Below are 24,584 nucleotides of genomic sequence, written 5' to 3' on the forward strand. Positions count from 1 at the left end.
ATGCATTTGATACAGAACCAACCTTACCTGATCAGGGCATGATTTTACATTATGCAGTTCTTTTACAGCATTGCATTCCCCATTTTAAGGACCTCTTTAATCTACTGGATACAGTATGCAGCCTCTCTGTCGATGGCAGCCCATCAAACCTGAGCGAATAATAATTGGGTTATGTGCATGGCAATGTCTCCCAGTCTCAGCATGTGAAACAACCATCTTCTTTCAAACAAAGCCAGAGTAGTCGCCATCCAATGTAGCACATAGGGCCTACCGGTGTCACTAGTGTCCTGGTCAATTTATTGGTGTTTGGTGTCTCTGTTCAGTTGTTGGAGTATTCTGGCTGAGAAGGATAAAGAAACCGGCCTTTCCACCAATACATAAAAGTATGTTTAGAAAACAGTGTTGGGCAGAGGTGGGAGAGAGGAAGCTAGGGGAGGACGGGACTTTAGGGTTTGAAGAGACATTTCCTTTCTAGGATGTAAATGGACAGGTACTCACAGTTAATAAATCCCAGGTCAGCTTTACCAAGGCTATCAGAACTCTCTGCCTCACACACCAGGCTGCTAGTGTGCCTTGTATGATCAGGACCCAGTTGTCTAGAACCAATCAAGCTCATGGACCATGTGGAGCATGTTCTGGAAACAGAACTCTCCATGAGTCACTAAGACTTTTGGGATTAAATAAGGGTAGGCAGCTACAGCTCATTGATTTACACATATGCATCCTAACTAGCCAGTCTTGTGGACATAAGCTTCAGAGAAAACCCCTTCTCTGTGCACAAGCTTCATTTAGTTGCACAAAATGGAAAACCACCGTCATAAACTGTGGAGTTAGGCTTGCTCTTACCATGTGCACTGGCATCATGTGACTGCATGTGCTACATGACAACCCCCGCTTCACCTATGCAGAATCCCTTTTCTGGTGCACATTCAGATGAACTAACCTGTGGATGTATGGTAAAGATGCAACAGTACATTGCTTGAAGTAAAGCCATAGCCTGTCTTTAATAGAACACGCTTGGCCACAAGCCATTCCCTACATGTCACCTGTAAATAGCGGTCACATGGCATAACCTGAGGCCATGTCCTTTGCAGGCTACATACAGGACACTGTCTGCCAAACCAAAACTTTCCTTCAGCTTTTATATGAAATATACTGATTCAATATTAGACCACACCTATCTATACACAGTCCTGCTAAAATTAAAGTTACTCAATCCACCATCCACAACTCAACATTTCATAACACTCTATTTAGAATAATTTTTCTTTTCAAATTTATGAACTATATTTTGCGAAAGATAAGTATGCATGTGGATGTTTGGGAAACCAGACACCCTAGCACTCACCATGTCTATCTTCTTCACTCATGAACAAAGCGAACAATATAAATAACAAATGGGTGCATTGATACATACATCAAGGAGATTTTAAAAGGAATTGTAAACAGGAAAAGTATTACCTTAGAACTGCTGCAAAAAGGTCTCCAAAAGAAAGACAAAAAAGAAGAAAGCAATCAAAAAAATCTATAGTTCAAAAAGAGGCTTGTGCTGAAAAATAGGTTTCAAATGGTATCCAACAATTTTTAATTATAAAAGGAAACTCTCTCATAGAACTCTTGCACAATTATATTCTTGTGTGCCTTAGTCCAATAACTCCTATTTTGCTACCTCTGTGAAAATTTTGATAAACGTGTTCAATGTAAAAATCGGAAGATACTACAAAAAAAGGGGGAAACGTTGATTTAAAATAAAAAAATGTAAAAAGTTTGGGAAACAAAAAAAACACCCCCGCCAGAGGGTCAGATATGGAATATGAATTTGAAGAGATGAAACCTGCCTGTGCTAGAATAGCAAAACCAGGCTCAATCAACAACTGAAATAATTTCCAACAGATTTACATTTGTATAGAATTTGCAGAGTCATTTCTTTCCCAAACAATATTTATCATATATTGGTTGGAATTCCTAAATGCTCCACCTGTTTTCGGTTTTAAACTGATCTCCATGAAAACATGAGAAAATAACATTAGACACACCAAGTCAATATTGGCAGGTTTACACATCTGCCCAGTGTTTAGTTTTCAGAGGTACCCACCAGCTGATAAAAGTTTCCAACAGGTTGCCCTGAAGATTCCATGGAATGGCAAAAGCCAAGCTGACATCGCAGATTTGCATAACCCACCCTGACTCTATGTCCTGCTATGCGGTTCATGTCCATTTCTTCTACAGCTTTTTTAGCACAAGCTGTATCATTGTAGAGAACAAGTGCTGTGCCCTGTATAGGATCGTGCAACAATTTCAAAACAGGTCCGAACTCTTCAAAAACAACAGTTAAACGCAGTTGTGTGGTTTTGGCCAAAAGAAGCCCATACACCCAGACACAGTTTGTAGCATGTCGCGGATAGGCAAAATCTAGCTGGAGTTTCTTGTCTCCAAAAAATCTCCCATTCATCTGCTCAATAGCTTTGTAAACACTGCGGATTGCACTATATTGCAAGAAGGCTTGTTTACCACGATTCCTGAAACCTTCCCTAATTTCAATATGTTGGACCTCCCCAAAAGATTGGAAGGCTGTACAAAGGTCTGCACTGGTTATTGTTTCTGCCAGGTTGTTAATCCAAAGTGTTAAAGAGGCTTTGTGAAGAGAGGAAGACAGTTCAGTCAGACCTAATCTTGTACGACTTATTGCAACTTGGCTGTCTGCAGATGATATCTCATTCTCTATAAGTAAACGCCTTGGTGTATCTGAGGTAACAGTTTTCTGTTCAAACTTACTTTCTGACACCAGGGCCGAGTGGTAGGAATAGGGTGACCGGCTCCTAGTGCGTCTCCTTCTAGGATCAGGTGACCGGCTCCTGCTGTGCCTAGCTCTCGATCTGGAGGATCGGTTCTTGGATTTGTGGGAAGGAGAAGAGCTCCTACTGTGTAAGCTTCTCCTAATGGCAGATTGGCGCAAAAGGGGGGACCTGCTCCTACTATGTCTGGATCTCCTAAAAGCAATCTGGGACAAGGGCGTGCGACTCCTGCTATACCTACTTGAATGACTCTTGCTATTTTTGGCATCATTACATGATAACTGGCTCTTAGACAGGTTGTGCCTATTTTCTTTAACTGGCGGTAATCCATTCCACTCAGTCACTTTAGATTTCTTAGTAAGGAAGCAGAACCTTTTTTTATTGGCAATGGCCTTTTTCTGTTCTATCCGATGGCTGAAGTACACCAGAGCATAGCAGCTCTTAGCAGAACCATAAGTCTCCACTTCAGTCACATTTCCAAACCTCATAAACTCTCTCTTAAGAAACCGTTTAATCACAGGATGTGAAAGATTCTTTTTAAGCACTGTATTTTTAAAGTGGAAACCAATATTTGTAACCTTCAATGCAAACGAACGACTGGGAGACTGTGGCAATGAAACATCAGTGGGCTTAATAGAGTCACTGTCACTCTGTCTGTCCACAGACATGGATGACAACAGGTTTTGATCCTTCAGGTGCCTGTCATTGGGAGCTTCAATTTTCTCTTGTTTGATGATGCGTCTAAGCTTGCCCTTGCTAATTACTGGTGGTCCATTCAACGGTGATATTTTAAGATCTCCAATAGCGGTTTTGAACCTGTTTTGGGAACCAAGAGCTTTTGTCTGTTCTCTCTGGTGTTTGTAGAACACCAGACCATAACGGTCTTTGCCCTCACCATGGACAGCCGCTGAGACGATTCTTCCAAATCTCCGGAACTCCCACTTTAACCTTAGTAGGAGGCCTTCCTTCTCGACGCCAATATCTATATTTGTAATTCTGAGGCCATAAGTACCACTTGGAATTTTAGGCACTGACCCATCAGCCTGAGTGACTGGTGGGGGCCCATCCCAAAATTCCATCTGAAGGACATTTCCAAAATGGTTGCTTATTCTTGCCTTCAGGGCTTTCTCTCGATCGAGCCCATATTTGTAAAATACCAGGCCATAACGATCTTTGCCAGTACCTTGGACACAAACAGTGAGCAAGTTCCCAAAACACTTAAAGCGCTGTTTGAGGAAATTTTTAATATATCTGCTCTTTGCGCTGCTTCCTATGTCCCACACTTTCAGGCCGTATGTGCTACTGGGAAGTTGAGACGATGAAGGCGATGTGGGCTGTTCCTGGGCTCTAGATGATGTGGAGCCGCCTTTGTCATTGCCATTGCTTTGGATGGTAGAAGACGGAGAGGACGTTGAGCGCTTGGCCCGATCTGGGGACGTTAGGCGCGTTCTTGATGAACTGCTATGAAACTTCCTGTCCGCGGAGGCTCGCTGGGGTGAGCGGCTGCCCGTGGATACTGCTCGCGGAGAGCTGCCGCTCGACACCTGCACGACGGAGGGGCACCGGCTGGACACATCCGTGGGCGAAGGACTCCGGCTGGACGCCCTTGGAGACGACTCGCCCCCGCTGCATGCCCCTTGGGGCGACGGGCTCCTGCTGGCAGACCCCTCCGACGACCACCACTTGTGGCCCCTGTGGCTGGGGCTCTCGCTGAGCCGCCTCCAGATGGGCCCCTCCGGGGAGGGGCTGGCGCTGCAGGCGCCCTGGGGGGACAGGCTGGTCCTGGGGGGGCGCAGGTGGGCCCTGCCCCTCCCAGACCCCCTCTGAGGCGACCACCCCCTGCTGGAGGAGCTCTGGGACGACGAGCCGCTGCTGGAGGAGCTGGAGGACGACGAGCCGCTGCTGGACGACGAGCTGCTGCTGCTGGAGCTGCTGGAGGTGCTGGAGGTGCTGCTGCCGCTGCTGGACGAGGACGAGGAGCGGCTCCTGCGGCCTCCTCTCCTCAGGGGAGTGCGTGGCCTGTCCCGGCGCGGGGGAGAGTCGTCGCTCTCCGCCCCGCTGGGCTCCACGCCGTCGCCGGCCTCGCTCGCTGCCGCCTCCTCCATGGGGCCGAGCGTGAGGTGACAGCGCCGACCCGGATCCTCCTCAGCCGAGGGGCCGGGGCCAGCAACGTCCAGAGACACTCCACACTGCGGGCGGCGCACGCCGATGACGCGGGGGCGAAGGTCAGGCCTCGGCGACCGCCATCTCAGAGTCAGGCGGAACGGCGCTCGCTCTCCCATTCACTGAACCAGGGACCTGCGTCAACAGGTTGTGAAATGGCCGCCTGCGTCGCAGGGACGCACGTCACTGACAGTTTGACGTTTATGGTGTTCCTGGATTGGGAGAAGGGGCCTGAAGAAGCGCATGCGCAGCTTGTCGCCACCTACGACAGATGAGCCCGCGGGACCCGCCCACTCATTTGCTTGAATGTGATTGGCTAGCATCACCAGTCCAATCCAAGCTTGTCAAGTTTACAAATGTGTGGCATGGTCATACTTTTTAGCAGTGTTTCCTTAATCAAAACTGTTTCTATGGTGAAGGAAGCTGCACTGGTGCTTATTCCTCCAGAGTTAGTAGGGTTGCCACCTGCCTGTTTTCCATACATTGTAATTGCATTTATATGGCGCTTACTATAATCCATGACAATGTGTCAAACGCGCTTTTTCACGATAAGCACTCTAATTCGAGACTCAAAAAGGATTACTACACAGGACAAAAGGCAATCACAACAATTAGTATAGGGAAATATGAAATTAATTTGAGCGGTAGACATTTTTTTTTTTTACTGAGTTTTATATAGCGCATACTTGACCCGAAGGTATCGGGTATTAGAGCGCTTTACATAGCACCAGTTACGTTACATGAGGACACATTGATTTTTGTTAGGCATGGGGAGATTAGGTTATTTGCCCTGAATCACAGGATGCTTAGCGTCATTGCCAGGACTCAAACCAAGTTCCCCAGATTCGAGGTCGACCGTGTGAGTCTGTTAGTTGGATTGAGAAGAATAGTGGAGGGATATAATAATAATAATCCACATTTGTAAAGCGCACAATCACCCGTAAGGGTCTCTAGGCGCTGGGGGCTGTCGGGAAGATTAAGCGAGCTATTGCCCAGAGTCACATGGTGCTGGGCTAACCTGCCGCCGGAGCCGGGGATCGAACCCTGATCCCCAGATTCCAGCGTCAGTCGCCCTGGCCGCGGCGCCACACCTCGGTAAGGGTCTAGCAAGTGTTTATTTGAAGAACATACCAACAGGAGGAGGTTTGGGATGAGTAGGGGGAGGGCGAGAGTTAGAGGGAGTGGTTTAGAAAGGCTTGTTTGGGAGATCTAAATAGTAAAAGAGGTTTGAGATGATGCAACCCCTCCATTAGGATGGAGGAGCGCCTCCCCCGCCTCCACCCTCAAATTAAAGGTTAATAAAACAGGTTTCAATCCCATTTTATTATTGTTTTATTTGAATCCCCTGGACCTGCTCCCTGGACTCTTGTGCATCTTGGAGGCGGGTCCAGTGGATGACACTGCTGGTGGGGGAGTGGTAGTGCACTCTTTTCATTGTGCATGAGGGTTTGGCCTGCTGCCTCAGGCCGGCCATACCCTCATGCGCAGTGAAGCTCTCTCCAGCCCCAGCTGCGTTGCTGGGGGTTGGAGAGAGCAGGCACAGGCTCCCAATCTGCCTGAGAGTGCAAGTTGCTGGCTCTCAAGCCAACCCCGATGATGCATTTATACAGCGTCGGGATTGGCTGCAGTTCTGTCTGGGAGCCTGTGTCCAGAAGCAGGAAGATCGCGATGCGGCGGGAGACGGCGGCGATAAGGTAAGTTTACATTTTTTTTTATCCTGACCCCCCCTTCCCTCCCCACCTCCAACCCTTCTCTGGCCCACCACGCCTCTATGGCAGTGGACGGGCTGGTACTGTGATGCAAGGGAGGAGTAGAGGAGGGAAGAGTCTAGAAAGAGTTATTTTGGGGATCATAGTAGTCAGAGAGTGGAGGTAGAGGGTCTATTCAGAGAGGTATAGGGTTAGAAATAGGGTAGTGCATTGGAGAGCGTAGTAGATTGATGTTTGGAATGAGTTAGAAAGTTGAGGTAGAGGATTTATTGAGAGGTATAGGGTGAGATTTAGGGTAGTGCATTGGAGATGCTGAATTACGAGTAAAGTAATAAAGATACATAATTACATGGGAGGTGTTTATGTATAAGTAAGGTGATATATTTAGATTTAAGTGGTTTTAAATAAACAGACTTTCAAATGTTGCTGTACTTCAAGCTAATTTATTTGTCTGTATACACATATATTCGTTCAAGCACTCTGCATAAAACAGTGTGGCGCACACTCGAGGTAGTTCAATGGAGTTTTTACTTTATTGCAGTCACGTGGCTGAACAAACGCGTTTGGGCCATGACGGCCTTCGTCAATATATATATACACACACACACACACACACACACATATATATATATATATTTATATATATATATATAGCTACTTCCTGTCTCTCCAAACGGCAAACACAGAAATCAACGGACCACCAGGCAGCATGGAAATTACAGGTAGGTTTATTATCCTTTCATTCTCACTTCTTGCATGACGCGTTTCGGGCAACAAGTGCCCTTGTTCACATAGTGAGCCTGCAGTACAATATTGGTTATGTATACAATTATTTTTTGAAATTTTGTACCATGTGACCATAAACAGTGAAAAAATACTCTGTGCACAAAGTGCTTATGGAACCATAACATTACGTGGCATGTCACTCTTAACTTTTGTGTATTATAGAGCTTGACAGAAAACATTATTTAATTTTGATTATTTCATTTTTTTGACATTCACATATTGCAGCTTGAATGCCTGCTTTTTGTGCAAATAACGCCAATATTATGTGCAAAATACGCAATAAAATAAATACATATTTTAAAACCCATAATTTTGTGCAACATACGCAAATTTAGACTTTGGAAAATATTTACAAACCTAAGTGCAAATCACGGCTTAAATGCAGAAGCGTTTGTGCAAAATATGCAAAGATGTAAATAAACATTTAGCTGCCTGTATGTTCTATTGATCTCAAATGTATCTACCTTTAGTTTCCAAAAAGATGTGCAAATCACGCTAACCTTATGTGCAAATTTAGTATTTCAAGTATTCATGATTTATGTGCAAAATTCCACAGATATAACTAATGTCAATATATATACATACATATATTTCCCCCTAGTAGTGAAACAATTGTAGATAAACGGTTATTAGAATAATGTACTTATTTATGCAGTGACCTACACGTTAAACATAGTATAACCATGAAAAATTTGTACATATGTTAAGCAGAACTAAATCTGTATATTTATAAACAAGAATATTATACACATTTTTACAAAGGAACACACATATCTCAGTGCACATTTATAATCCTAATAACTGCTTATACACACAGGTATGTACTGTATATTGGTTTAAGTAAGGTGAATATGTGGAGAGCAGCCAACTCTTGAGTAGTCTTCTGAAGATAAGGTAGTTATCCGTGGATCTTATCTTTGGGGGTAAAGAGTTCCATAGTTTGGCTGCTTCAACAGAGAAGGATGGGCCACCTATGTTTTTTTCCTTTTATGGTGGCAATATGAACTACGGTGCCAATCTAGAGCGGCGGTTCCTTTGTTGAATGTATTTGGTGATTTTATTCTTGATGAAGAGCGGTCCTGTTCCATGTATCGCTTTGTGGGTGATGCAAAGTAGCTTGAATGTGGATCTTCTGGCAACCGGTAACCAATCTACGGTTCAAGGCATGAGAAATGTTGGCTTGTGGCTTTATATGTAAGAGTAGTCTGGCACCAGAGTTCTGAATCCGTTGTAGTCTTTTCATAGTTTTTACAGATGATCAGTGGTAGAGGCTATTGGCGTAATCAAGTTTTGACAGAACAAAAGAAATAGTAGTCTGGACCTTTTGTGGCAATCCTATGGGGGAGGGGGAGTGAGGGGGTGCATCACAGAGTTTTTATAGTAATGAACCTGGATCTAGCTAGTTTGCCAGTCTGGGCATTCATTGATAGCTTGGAGTTGATTGTAATTCTGAGGTTTCTAGCTTCCTTAGATACTTTAGGTGATGTTCCCAGACTGTTAGGCCAGGCATCGAGTGGGTCATAATTGTTCCAAACTCCACATGTGAATATTTCTATTTTGGAAGCATTCAATTTGAGATAGCTCTATGTCATCCACTGATCCACAGCTCTGAGGCAACTGAACATTTGTGAGTTTCCAATGTCTTTGGGGCTTTCCAGTTTAAGGCGTATTTGTGTGTCTTCTGCTTAGTTATAGCACGTGAGATGAAATTGATTGAGCAGTGCAGATAATGACTTCATGTAGATGTTGAAAAGCATGGGTGAGATGATAGAGCCATGAGGGACCCCTACTTTTGCGACGTATGGTTTGGATGAGAAAGGGGGGTTATGGATGACATTAGTTCTGTTTTGAAGGTAGGATGTGATCCAGTCAAGAGCAGTCCCCTCTATGCCAGCTTCATAGAGTCATGTCTTGCTCGGATATAAATTATTGTAAAAAATTAAAATACAAGAGGCATTTGGCAAAACAGGAACAAGTTGGTTTAATTAAATGCAGCGGCTGGGAGAGTATTGACAGAGTAGCGTCTGAAGAAAGTCTCTCATTATAAAGACGTTTTGGCCTACCAGCCAAGATGGCCACTGGATGGTCATGCCTCTAAGAGGCTCACAGCTTGGGATTACTTTTTCGGTGATTATCCCTGTTTCAGCTTGCCATTGCCAACCAATCTCCTTAACACCTCGATCGTTTCTGCGGCTCCCCGGTCACTGCCCACAATTACGTCCTTGAGTCTCCCATCTTGATGCTTGTTTAGCTGAGGTGAGCATTCCAATGGGATTCGGGACTCGGCCGCTTAAGTTTACAGTGACCCTCCAATCTCGTGGGGCCCGAGCCACAATTGTTCTAGAGTCGCCCTACGTGCTCACCGGAGCTCTGGGGCGATTCGCTCGACATTCACTCGGGGTCCAAACCGACTTGATTTCTTGTGACACTGCTTCCCACGTAGAGCCCTCGATACAGTGAGGCTCCAAGGCACTGAGCCACAATACTAGGTGCCGCCAATGACGGCTCATGTGTAGGTGCTGCGTATGCCTGTCACTGCTGCGCTAGGGAAACTCTTGGCTCCCTGGTTTGACTGACTCAGCTCTCCTGCACAAAAACTGCAGTTCCTGAAGTCCCAACGGCGCACGCGCTGCTCGCTTCGCTCAGCGCAGCACTTACCATATTCCCAGTCCACGCGGCTGCCTTTCATAATTTCTGCAGGTTTGTCCTGTGTTACTGTCTAAGCTGCGGCCTATCATAATTTGTTCTGTAGGTTATATCTGGTTTACAATGTCTTAGCTCCTACCTACAATCATTTTTGAAGTTATTGTCCTATTTTCTAGAGATAGTAACCACGTGACTCAAAACCCTAGTGAAATCAGTAGTTTTGGCACCTCCCCACAAGCTGCACTGAGTGATACCATCTGGCATTAGGCATCCATCTTGGGGATTTTCTTATTCAGTAAGGCTACTGAAACTGTGGATGGACTACTCACCTTCCTATCGAGGAAGGGTAATGAAACTGTGGAAGTACTACTCACCTTCCTTTCAGATTTACTCCAGCCAATGGCTTCACAGGATCAGGGCAGTCATCTCAGAACCCTCTCACTTACACACAATAATGGGAAAAACTCAAAGATACAGGAAAATAATCTCTACTTAAGGACAGAAAGGGTAACTGTACTCATTGCTCCTGAACACCACCAGCAGAAGCTTCTCCATCGGGCTTTCACAGATCCCCTGCCTTGGTTGCGGTCCTTAAAATCACTGATCGAAATCAAAGGTGATCAGAAAAGTGCAATAAGTCTAATGTGTTTTGGTTCTACAACCCAGATAAATCCTACCTTTCACTTCTTATTTCTGGAACCAACAACGTCTTTGGGCTACCAGTAGGATTCCTACCGATGCTATTTCAACTCCAGGATTGCTGGGTCTCTTTTTAGTAGGATTTCAACTGATGTTTTTTCACTTCCTTTAAGGGCACTTAAAATTCTCCATCTTCAAGCACGGTGATTAAATAAGTGCAATAATCGCGCCTACTGTGGCGTAGGATTCCTACCAATGTTATTTCACCTCCTAGGTCTTTGGGCTACTTTCTAGCAGGATTCCTACTGATGCTCTTTCACCTCCTTTAAGGGCACTTAAAGGTCTTGATTCTACAGTACTGTAAGTGCACTAAACAACCCAGATGAAACTAGGTTGTACTCGTCTTCTATCTCAGCTTTGCGGATTGATAAAGGACCCCAATAGAACATCTAAAATGCTGAGCTGTGATAAATCCTGTGTGGAGCTGCCAAAATCCTACGGCGGGGGCCTTGGAGTTCCAGTTCAGTGCGTGAGAGACAATTGTTTCTCGACCTCTAACTGATGGGGAAGCCCCATCGGATCCAATGGCAGGCCCAGAAAGGGCACCGAACAGGAACTCCAAGGCCCCCGCAGTAGGATTTTTGCAGCTCCACACAGGATTTACCACAGCTCATATGGGGAGCAATTAATGATTATTGTCAACAAAAACTTAAAGTTCAATGTCTTCAGCTATATTGGTTCTGTGAATATGATGAAACGTCTGTAGGGGTGATTACCTCTTTACGAAACTGACTATTGGGCTTTGGAGTAACGAAAGACTACAATAATACTTGGAACACTGATAACATATAGTTTTTAAGATATACACTTTTCGGAATCACTTATTAGGGGGATCTCCGGACTTTAACTTTGTGGGATAGGCTGATCTTGCCCTTTTCTTTCAAACTGAGAAAATATTGGTCGTATCATGGACACGCTCGGTATCTAATCTTAATAGACAGTATCTGTCATTTTTGGACAACACTCTTCTTTAAAAGCCTTGAGGAAGTCACCGGATGTGACGAAACACATGTCGGCTGTTGTGCTGTTGGATCAAGACTATTGAGCCTCAAACATCTTTTACGACCAATTCTCTAATTGTAATGTCTTATTGAAAGTATAGGAGGTTTCTATGGGTCTTGTTTGAAAATTTGTGATGTCCTAATCTTTTGCTCTGCTTAAATTAAAAAAGACATCTTTCTTGAACTCATCTTTGCTGGTCTTCAGTGATATGTTGTGATATTGAAATTAATTTTTGCTTATAAAGTTCGGATACATAGTAAAATACAGTCATTACTTTTTGAGTGCCGGGGTACTTGCATTGTATACTGCGTTACACAGCAACTGTCTCACAGTAGCTGTATGTTTGTGCATCCAAGGTAGTAGGGTGCATTTGTAACCCTGAGTGCCACCACACCAATTGTTTGTTTGTCACCTATGACTAGGTAAACCAAGAACATTGCTTCAATTGCTCATTCTGACTATATACTGTTCTCTGAGGTGCAACCTATTAGACACTACTACCGTTCTTTGTACTCTATCTATCTTGTTAGACAATGTGGCTCCTTTACAAAGCAAGAACAAAAGACCCACACCTTCTGCCCCATGATTCAACAAATCCCTCTATGAAGAAAGGAAAGATCTAGAACCCTGGACAAATGGAGACAGTCAGCATCTGTTATTCATCTTTCCATCTCTGAACTGCAAGAGCACGCTACCACAAACATATCTGTAGTGAAAAATATAATCGCTTTAGATCCCTTCTTGATTCCGCTAAGAACAGGCCAAAGATACTATTTCACCTAATTAAAACCACCAGCAACCCCTTATCTTCTCAACCATCACATTTGATAACCCAATCAAGAAAGTAGAAGAATTTGTACAATTCTTTGATACTAAGGTCGAATCGTTCCTTGACCATGATACACATCCAACCTCACACGAGGCAAACAAATCCAAAGACTCTTGGCATAGCTTTGATATCATCACTGAAGATACTCTCCTTAAACACATCCTGAAAACCAAACCTTCTAACAACTCTTTTGACTCTATCACAAGTGACAGTGCAATAGACCTTTTTACACACATGCTCCCCTACTGGAGAAATCTGATTAACCTCTTTCTCGGCCAAGGGTCCTTTCCTGATGTCCTGAAATCTGGTCAGGTGACTCCATCACTAAAGAAACCCTCAGCTGACATGGGTGACCTCAGAAACTTCCGCCATATCCCTAACCTCCCTTTCCTCGCCAAAATGAATGAAAGATGAGTAGCGGAACAACTTATGCAACACATAAAGGACAATAATCTTCTTGACGAATTTCAATCTTGCAATCCTCCAGAATGTTAGTATTCAGAGCTCATCAAATTTCGTGCTACTACTATCAGAGCTACCTATAGTGAGGAATCACAAGGCTCTATGATGCCCTGCGAGCACCAATTCTGCAGTGTGAGTTTCAATTCTTCTCTGACACTTAATGGGGCTAGATGTGCTTTGTGTGTGACAGGTTGTGCTTTGGTCTTTAATCTGATGCAGTGTTCAAATCCCTGCACCGTACCAACCTGTTCATCATGGAGCAGATCACTAAACCCAGCCAATAATCCCCCTACAAGTTCCTCCAAACTACAGGCATAATCTGCAGGTAATTCTTCTAGTACTTCCGGATTATCCAACCATGGTACTATATATACACCGATTCTCGCATGGACCTGCCATCCCATGATGTCCTTCCCTTTCAATACTATATAAACCTTTGTGCATGTTTCTCTACCAAGGCAGACCCCCTCAGTTGTAAAATATCACAACATTTCAATCTCTTTCTCCCAAAATACTTCGGATTCACATCAGTGGGTTTTAGAAGTCTGTTTCACTTTTCATAAAATGTGGTATCTTTTAGGATGGTGATGGAAGATCCTGAGTCAGCCATAACCTGTAAGGGAATGTCATCAATGGATGTGCTTCATGGGTCGGACCCTTAAGGTGTACAAACAGAATTATATTTTACGGTAAGCAGTACATTATGACTAAGTACAAGAAATAACCTCCACATCTATACTACCTATTCTTACAGGGGTTTTGCCACTTGTGTATGCTATCTGAAAATGCCCTATTTTCATGAATAACAGACAACATTTTTCAATAGCAGGACACCTTTTAAAATTCATAAGGTGGTTTTTGGACCCTTCCAAATAAAGGAATAACCATTTCAAATCTATAGGCACCTTGAATTGATGAATGTAAATGGTCCGGAATCTATCAGGTGTGGATGGATACAAATAACAACAAGAAATCCTGAGGTCTACAATATTATTTAAAGAATGTGGAAAGACCACTACCAACTGATCCGTCCAGTGAACAAAGATAACAAGGTGAAACAGAACTTGTGACTATGCCCAAAATACCTAACGTTTGGGCATTTCCCTTTTCAGGACGAAATCCCTCACTCATCCAAAGGTGACATGCTTCATCATTTGGGATTCTCCTCCCAGAGGAAAAACCTAGTTCCTCTGGGGGCTACAACCCCCTTTCTGAAAGGGAGGAGCTCAGGGATGTTTTTTTGATGGAGTAGGATATACTAAATCCACAAATGAATTACACTTCCTCACTATTGTATTATTTTGCGGTGTACCCTCAATCACACTACTAGCTCATCATTTGTGGATTTTGTTATTGTTGAAATGGATGGATACAAACCCTTTGGTGATTATGTGCTAATAGCTGTGATGGTGACCCATTGAACTAGGTTGAGGAGCTCTCTGCTAAGGTGGTTTTTGGAAATGGGGTGGTCTAAATCAAGAATTTTGTTGAGCGGGTGCAGGAAAGAAGAGGGGGTGCAATAATGTAACCAATTATCCATTGTTTAATGGTACAGCAAGTATATGAACTAAGATAATGTATAAAACATACTATGGTGAATGGATTAATATAACCAAATAAAGGGAAACCCCTTTCAGATCTATAAGCACCCTGAATTGGTGAATGTAAATGGTCAGGAATCTATCAGGAATGGTTTCATACAAACCCTTTGATGATTATGTGCTAATAGCTGTGATGGTGACCAGTTGAACTGGGGTGAGGAGCTCGCTTCAAGTGCCATATTTATCGATTAGGGATGAAGTGATTATAGATTTGAAAGGGTTATCTACTTATTTGGGAAACGGGTGTGGGAAAGTAGAGGGGGTGCAAATAATGTAACCACTTATACAATGTTTAATGGTGCAGCAAGTATATGAACTAAGATAATGTATAAAACATACTATGGTGAATGGATTATTATGTGTATTTAGGTTATTGTTCTCAAGAGAATGTTGTGAAATTTTGTAAAGTTGATGAACACTTTATGGCTTTGAAGATGGTTATATTAGTTTTTTTGTGTTACAGCCCTGAGGACAGCAGCAGTGAAACATGTTGGCAGTGAACGTTTTGAATTTTTATAAACAAAGAAGATAAGTTGTGTTGCAGCCTACAACTAATGTGCACTGTATCATTGGAGTAAGCCATTGTAAAACATTCATGGACTGTTTATATGCACACCAAATGGTCAGTTTTTTTCATCTGTTATATGGCTCTGGATGGTATCCAGAGAATGAGAGTGCACAGGCATGAAACCTTATTACATTTTTTTTGCACTAACATACATACGCACACCCTTCCCTATAACATATCTAATATTATGAGGACCAGGCATTGACCGTAATGAACTGTGAATGTATTATTCTTACTCCACGCGCGCTTTGATAGTATGGTGGGTTATAAAGCGGACTGAGGCAAATAGAACTGCACTTTTAGTTGTTTTTTTAAACAATCTTTATATTATTATTGAAATCAAGCAGAACAGTATCATACCAGTACCATTTGTACATAGCTCATCATTACTTCGCTTCATAGCGTGATTGATGTATTTTTTTACATACATATTACTTTGTAGGGCTGCATCTCCATTAGTGTTCTCAGTTCTCTTCCAAGATGGATGGGTGGAGTCCAGGTTGGGCAGTCTTTCCTAAGGGGGCGTGCATGGGTACCCTCTTACTCTTTCCATTTGTCCCATATTTTCCCCCATTTCTTCGGACACTCCCCGCTGGTATAGACTGTTTTCTCGGCTACCATACACCAATCCATATCTCGCTCCCATTCACTTCGGGTCGGTGGTTCACCCGCTCCCCATTTAGGACTACACTTCTAGTTTTTTGATGCACTTGTTCATAAGTACCTAAACACACTATGGGGACCAGTTGTCCTACGGCACCTTTCCTCAAAAAGATAGTGTTTGTCTGCTTCTGTCAGGGTTTAGTGTCCCCCTGGCACTCCCCTGTGTCCCCAATGTGGGTTCAATAGATAATTCTATTCTAAACTAGGAGTATAAAGGACATTGTAATACATACAAAAGGACATTGCAAACACTAGGGGCCAGATGTAGGTGGCCAATTACCGGTCGGTAACGGCCGAATTCGGCCGTTACCGACCGGTAATTGGATTTTGAGATGTAGGGGGAAAAAAACAGGCATTTTCGGTAATTTTACCGAATCGGTAAATATACCGGTCGGTAAAATTACAGAAAATGCATTTTCGGTATGTAGGTGCCAAGTTGCACATTGACACAGGGCTTTGAAAATCGGTATTTTACCATGCAATACAATTGCATGGTAAAATACCGATGCAGGTGTACATGCACATCTGTGCATGTACACCTGTGACATGTGGCACACATACATGCCCTTAGGGCATGTATGTGTGCCACATGGCACACAAGCCTAAAACAGGGGTGCCAGAGGGTGTCAAAGTGACACCCCCTGCACCCTTGCTAAAATCGTTATTTACCGATTCTGTAATTACAGAATCGGTATTGCCCATTGATTCCTATGGGCTTCACAGCCCATAGGAATCAATAGGAAATACCGATTCGGTATTTCCAGATTCGGTAAATACCGAATCTTAACGATTCGGTATTTCCACATCTGGAAATACCTACATCTCCCCCCTTCATATTTACCACTTCTTAAATACCGAATCGGTAAAATTCGGTATTTAAGAATTGGTAAATATGAATTACCTACATCTGGCCCTAGGAGTATACCGAACATCTATATTTTACCTCACTATAGGAACGTGAGAATTATGATGTTTGAATACCACGGGCAAATAGTTCACCCCATAGACATTTTTCTGTATATGGTCACACATCGAAAGTTTTTCAATATTGGCAACATACATTGATCTATATAGATGGGTATGCTTGCACAACATTAATCGCATTACATGGATTTATGGTGATATCGAACTGCATGACTTATTAAATAATAGTATGACAGAGTTGAGAAATGGCATACCTTTTTCATTAGGAAAGACGTGACCACATCACGGCTTATCCAAATTATACTTGAGACAAAATAAAGGGGGACATTTGGATGATTCTTCAGATTTATTTGCACATGGGTGACCAATGAAATCATCTGATTAAGGAATTGCTATTAGTTATTTGCTTGCCATTTGGACTTTGATAATACATATGCTCCATATATTGATTACTATATTGTTGAAAATAAATATAATGATATGAGACATACGCAAGAGGCGCACTATACACAACTAAATGAGAAGACATCTCTTCGAAGGTGAATTCCTTTCATTTTGAAGTAGCGGTACATAAGCCACTTGTTGAAATCCTTCACCAGCCTGAACCTCTCCCCCCCCCACCCCCCCCGGTCAAAAAAGGTTGCTCAGAAAATCCCCTTGGCGGAAGTACTGACTTGTAAATCACTCATTTGTTTGCATTTTCCATCACTTCTTTATTGGGTACATTTTCTTATTCGAAAACCTAATTGGCTTGGTTGAAGAAGTCTGCACTGGGATGGCCCCTCGTGGAGGCTGTGGTCCGGTCACGATTCAGACAGATCCGTTTTAAGAATTGCCGTCACATATACTGGACCCCATATCGACTTTATCAAATTAATAGAAGTGACAGTCCTGCCTACCTCAGATATGAGGAGGAGGAAGGGTACTTCCTCCATACTACATGGAGCTATGCACACCTTAGCCAGTCTGGGATATCATTCGAGATACGTTAGAGGAAAGGCTGGGCAGAGCAATTGATCTTACCCCGAAAATGGCCTTATTGACCATTGTAGATGATGAGGGCTTTACACATGCAGAGAACACTTTAATACAATTAGATCTAGTATTGAGGAAGAGGGACATTACTCAAGGATGGAGACAAACTGCCTCCCCCGACGGGCACGAAATGGAGGCTGGCCATGGATCTATGTTGCACAATGAAGAAGCCGGAGTATGAAGTAAGAGACTCTCCCCAGAAACATGGCAGGGTATGGGATGGATGGCTGCTGTAGGAAGGGGCAGTTTTATGCAGTGAGGCTGGTTAGGCTTCACTACGTAATCCTCTCACAGACCCCATAGATGGTCCTTGGATTCACAATAATGAATCCTTAGCTCAGTCCTGGTAGAGTGGCAACGAGCAGTCAGGCTTTACAAGAGGAGCATGTGTTAAGCATTTTAGAAGAAACATCATGGACGATAAGTGATTGAAACGACTCGAAAGAAATCCAACACCAAATTATACCAACAAAGCAGATTTGTATGTAAATTTAGACACCAAAACGAAGTCAATCGGATAAGTACAGCTGGAGTTATGGATTGTAGAAGCAAACACAAATCACTTCAAATCAATACTGCAAAATGTTAGCAGTGCGGTCAATGGTAACAAGGACTAGTGACAATCGATCACTTGTAGATCGAGTTGTGTGGAACCCACTGGGGGTTAAGGTGATGCAGATCCCAGGAATAAGCCCAGACATTCAGTTAGATTTTACTTGGCTTAGAGACCGGGGTGCCGAGTTGTGCTGACTGTTCGTGGTGCTGAAGAGGGAACCGCAGAGGTGCTGGTTTTACCGCTTAGACGGTGTTTGCGGGGAAACGGGCAAAACATCGACAACGGTGCCTATGCTTTGGTTTGTTGAGGATGCTGCAGAGTTCCCTTGTGTTGCAGCACTGAGTAAAGGGGTCATTGCTGCATTTGTCACCAACAAGCCTTGGCAGCAGTAAGGTCAGCAAGATGTTATTTCGATGTCCGAAGGTCTGGGGGGAAACGGTAGCCTTGCTGGAGGTCAGGACTACATTTCCCAAAATGCACTTAACCATCTACGTTTGGGCGATTCCCGGAGAGCCCAATGGCTCGCAATTCCTTGGTTCCAATACAGTTTTACCTACTGACTGCAGGGTACCAGTGCCACTACTCTAAGGGAGTCTGAAGTTGCCATTGGCTCCCAAAGGATCCTTCTGTCTGTTGGAACCAGTCTTTGGTCCAGGAAAAGTCGCAGTCTTGCAGTTCTAGGATGGTTGCTACGGGTGCAGAGTATCACATCTTTGTTTTGTGCTGGTCCTGTTATCACATACTCAGGTCTCTTCTGTGCCCACTGTTGTAATTCGAATCAGATCAGAGGTTCTGGTGCCAGGAGTCCATTAAATCCTAGATTTGAGGGCTTTAGGGGTGTGAGTTCAAGTGGGCAATGGTTACTAGCCCCAGTGGCTAATCCACGCCTGAGATGACCACATCTGGGTGTGTGTGTCATCTTTTGTATATCTCACAAAAAGGAAGAGGGGAGACTAGGAGCTGATAAAGGTCCAGTTCCCGTGCTCAAAAGATCACATATGATTAAAAAATGGGGGATATAGGTCATGTTCCAATATTCAGTCTAACAGATTTAAAATGGTTCTACAAGCAATAATTTAATGACGGCCCAAAATACGCAAAAAAGTGTAGAAATTTCTAATTTTAGACATGGCCAGGCAAGCTGAATTGCGGCGAGATAACAGAGAATTATCGCTGAGATAACTTGCTATTAGCAAGGTTTATCTCAAAAGCGATAAAAATCTGGCGAAATGCGTGAATATCGCTGAGAATACAGCGATATTCACGCATTAGCAACGAAATGCTCTTAGCCATGTTATCCACCTCCCATTGGATAACATGGCTAAGAACTGGTCTGAGCAGGGATTGGTTTTTGGCGATAGCAGGAATATTTCCATCGCTATGCCTGCCTTCCGGGAAACATCCTTTACAATGCAACTTTTACCACACAGTGCCTTTACGACGCAACTTTTACAACGCAAACCATTACAATGCATTGCGCTGGGGGGCGCTCTAGGATAGGGAATAAGTTTAATTTACTGTCCAACACCTTCCCTAGTGTCCACGGGGACTGGAGTTGGAATAGTAAATTAAACTATTCACTATCCAGCACCCCAAAGCGCTATGCGTTGTAAAGGTTTGCGTTGTAAAAACCGCGTTGTAAAGGCATGCGATGTAAAAGCATGCGTTGTAATGTCATACATCCCTGCCTTGCTAATAGGCGATAGCTGTGTTAGCGACTGCTTTCTGACTTCCGGGTTTTCAGACGCCACGAGCGCGAGGGCGATTCAGCCACCGGACCTCGTAATACACACACTCGTGTTTACGTTGGTTGCCATTTGGAAACTACCTATTCTGCAATACATACGATTGAGGACTCCGAACCCCAGGATTGAGTGTTTAATTTCACAAGGGGTTATTCGACGTTTTAACCTGTGACAACGGATTTCTTTGACATACACCTGAAGGGTACCCCTCCGGGTTGGAAATATCACCGGAATCGGGCCTATGGATTTACTTCTCAGCTATTAAGCCCTAAAGAGTTGTGGTGTCTGCGCATGAGCAGCCTTACAACGAAACACGTGTCGGCTGGCTGTATTCACATTTCCATCTGCTGATCTTAAATAAAAGGAGAGACACAGGAATCTCCAAAGATAACGACGCTGGATCAAACTTTCTTTTTGTTATAATTTGCATTGACTTGAACATTGACATTGTGATTATTTTTGAGTGCGCGGGATTGTTGATATTTGCTTTCAGTCGCTAACAGGTTGGGTACGCCCACTTTGCATGTCATTAGCGATAAACATCGCTGACATGCAAAGCGGGCCCCAAACCGCTCGCTATCGCCTATAAGCTGTCGCTAACATCAGTTAGCGACAGCTTGCTAATGGGGCGATAGAATTATCGCCGCTTAGCGGCCGAAAACGGCTGCTAAATCGGCGATAATTGTCTATCGCCCCCTTTGGTAATATGCCCCCTAATTCGTTCCATGGTGCAGTAGCAGCATGTTGTTGTTTTTTTTTTTTTTTTTTGAAAACCTTTATTACGCAGTATTGGCAAACAAATACGGGCCTACAACCATCCGGCCGGCCTCAACATCTTGTAGATCAAAATAGCAATCTATATGGCAACTCGGTAGCAAATCGGAACAAAGTACAATCATTCTGAATTACAGTAAGGACATGCGTAATACCGAGAAGCAGGAGAAGTGAAGGTTTACCGTTTAAAGTTTATAAAGTATAACGAAAAAGTAGGAGCTGAGAAGGATCGAAGTCAATATAATTCGTCTAAAACAGAAGCGGGCGAGGTACACCAACAGAGAACCAGCAAGCCGTAAATCAAAATCAAAATGGCGGCATACAGATAATACAAAGGATGAACAATCCCACAACACGTTACTCGCCAGTCGTTACCCACCCCGCATCGATCCCGCCCACCACCCGAGAAAGAGAGCAGAAATAAGAATATAGAAAAAGAAAGAGAAGGCCCATAGAAACTGAAACGGAATAAAGAAAACCCCTTCCCCCCACCCTACACGCATGCAGAGGCTACGGCCACCCCCCCCCAGCAGCGTGTCTGTCGCCCCGAAGAGTACCCGAAATACAGAAATAGTAAAAGAGAAAAGAAAAAAGAATCGGTGAAGATCGGAGGAGGGCTAAACAATTGTAAACAAAACCATCAACACCAGTAGTCCCAGCCGCCCCCCCCCCCCCGGGTCCGGAACCCAAAGCATAACCAACGTCTAACTCCCCAGCCCAGCGAGCATTATCCATTCAAAACAAGCAGCAGAAGGCAAAAAAGGGAAAAAACATCATCAACCTTGTCCCCTCCGATCGAGCGCGACGACGAGGCACCATCGTAGCGCAGCCATCTTGGATGGAAAAAGCAGATAAAACAACAACCACAATACAGAGCTCTGTCCACCAAGGTCTGTCCACCTCAATGTCCCGTGGTCGACGGCTGCACAAAACAGGGAATTACACAGCCGCATCCTTCGAAAAGCGATCGGCCAAAACAAGAGTAACAAAGTCAGGATAGGGCAGAAAGACACGCCAGTAGAACACAAAGGAGTTGTCCGGCACAGCGTCCCAAAACTATTCCCCAGCCACTGCACCAGCCCAGACACTCCACACTGCAACTCAACCATGACAGGCAATACCACGGCTGGGTCCTCCAACGTCTCCACGTAGATCTGGGTAGGCAATTCACGGCAGCCGAGCACCGGGTGTGGCGAAGTGGTCATAGCACGAAAGCCAACACGGCCAGTTGAGGGCACTGCGGGCAGAATGGCATCAAGTCGGTCCCCCAGGTCCCGGGCATTAGTAGATAGGGTAGCTCGCAAAGTGCCCAAAGCGCTCAGAACATCGTCAAGCGACAGAGATGCCGCAGGTGAGGCAGATGCAGCAGCTTCCCGCACGTGGGGCTCACAAACATAAGCTTGACCCCAAAACTGGTCGCCGACCTCCATCGTTAGTAGCCGGTCAGCACTCCATAGAGCAAAGCCACATTGGGGGCCCAGGGGCCACTCACTCCGTTATGACACCGCACTCAGTTGCAGTGCAGCGCCGGTCGTCATGAATACCCTTAGTGCAGCCCGGTGTCGGCAGTTGCGAGCGCCGAGCGCTCGGTCCAAAATGGCACCCACAACAGCGCTGGAAGGCAAAGAGGCATTCAAAGCCGTCTACAGGCTGGGGAAAGGACACAGTGTAGCACTGGCAGCGGGAACAGTGTTGCAAGTGTGAAGGTGAGCTGGGCGGGATAGCATGTTGCAGCGAGACGAGCAGTACTGCAGCCGCTCTCCGTCGGCCGACCGCGCGCCGTCGTGAGTGGGAGCTGTTGGTGTAATCAGGGTCGGCAGCCCTCGCAGAACAAAGACCCGGCCACCGCCGGTCCGCTCAGAAAGGAACAAGGACGTTCCGTCGCCTCTGCTGCAGGGAGCACGCCGGGGAGCGCACCGTTGGAGTCAGGACAACTTCCTGGATCCGAAACATCAACGCGGGCACAGGATAACCGGCAGGATCAGTAACCCTTCGGAGGGAAAGCGAGAGGGTCGGCGGAGCCGAGGGATCAGGCGGCCATCATGGTTGCAGGCTAGGCTCCTCCTCCATGTTGTTGGTTTTTAAAGGCTAGTCCCCTGTGTACAAGTCTAAAGAAGAAGAAAACAACGACATGATCACTTTAGACTATGTGATCTACTGATGAAACAATTTATTCCATGATGCAGTGACAGACTGTTGTGTTATGAGCTGGTCCCTTATGTATGAACATGAGGAGAGAACAAAGAATAAAAGACCCCAATTCATAACCTAATGGCAACATTAAGAGAGAGTCACACCCGACTGTCAATCCATGAAAAAAAACACATTATGTTCCAAGCTCCTCGTCGGGCCAGCACTGCAATGCCCTATGGGTCGCCCGAAGGGTCACTTTAGTGGAGATCTTTTTATTCTTTTTCCGTAAATTGTAGCGCTGCCCCGACAAGGAGTACCCACCCAATGATGAAGCATGATATCCCTCGGGATGTGTGAGGGCAACAAGAGACTCTCTTGTTGACTGTCCCCTGCATATTGGTGCAGTACCTATCAGTCTCTTTCTTCTTTGTTTCGACACATTTAGTGTCACATTAGGAACAGTAAGATTGTGTCACCATTGCTGGCTCAATACAATATATAACATTTATTAACCGCCTGCAATTTAAGATCACAAATCTCTCATAAAATGGACAAACATGCATACTTTAGCTTGGACGACACGGGCTGCGTGTGCAGTCTAAGATGGCCGACGCGCCACATTATGCTTAGCCATCATCTAACAGAGCACCAATTTCCTCATTGGTCCTCTGTCCATGTTGCCTTTTCTCCTACTTAAGGAAGGCAGAATATTCAGGGGAACCCTCCCTTTTACACACAGCAGGGTTCACCAGCTGATTACCAGTAAGAGGATCTCCTGGGGGCCAGTATACTCCTGGCCCTGACTTCTTTGGTGATCTGACAGCCACAACCATACAACAGGGTTTTCACAATAATTAGGAGCTGCATACTTTGAATACTCGCCCTTTTCCTCAAAACAGAGGTATGTGCAATTAGCATCATTACGGTAAGTGTTTTTTCAGCCCTAGTTTCCCTGCCTAAAATTGATCCATTCACAGAGGATATAGGTGATTTGTAAAGCGCACGCTCACCCAAGGGTATCTTGATGCTGACTCACAGCTGTTTATTGTTAGTGAACTCAATGACACTCATGTAATTGACCTCAGAATGATGAAAGGCTGAGTGGACCTTCTGGGATTTGAACCTGTGACCATGAGGTCAAACACAGGCCCTGACAGTGGCCGCATTAGTCCACTAAGCCACCAGACCCGGACTCCGTCAGGCCCTCCGATCGCCCACTTACTTTGCGCAGAGTCAGGGGAGGATTAGTCAGGAGGATCTTCAGCGACCCTTCATTCTGGTTCCTTTCCAGCACTGAAACTCTACCAGAAACAAGACCAAAAAAACAACCCAGACTAAAGTGAACAAATAATTAGCTATAATCATCATCAACTTTAATGACTATATCATGGAAGAAGGAAAAGATACGTAAGAATCCATGTTTTTATCTATACATGTCACTCAAGCCAAGCATTTCATCTGCACCAGGGGAGAGACAACAGTTCATAATACTGT

The sequence above is a fragment of the Lissotriton helveticus genome, chromosome 12 (assembly GCF_964261635.1).
Source record: "Lissotriton helveticus chromosome 12, aLisHel1.1, whole genome shotgun sequence".
NCBI classification, from domain to species: domain Eukaryota; kingdom Metazoa; phylum Chordata; class Amphibia; order Caudata; family Salamandridae; genus Lissotriton; species Lissotriton helveticus.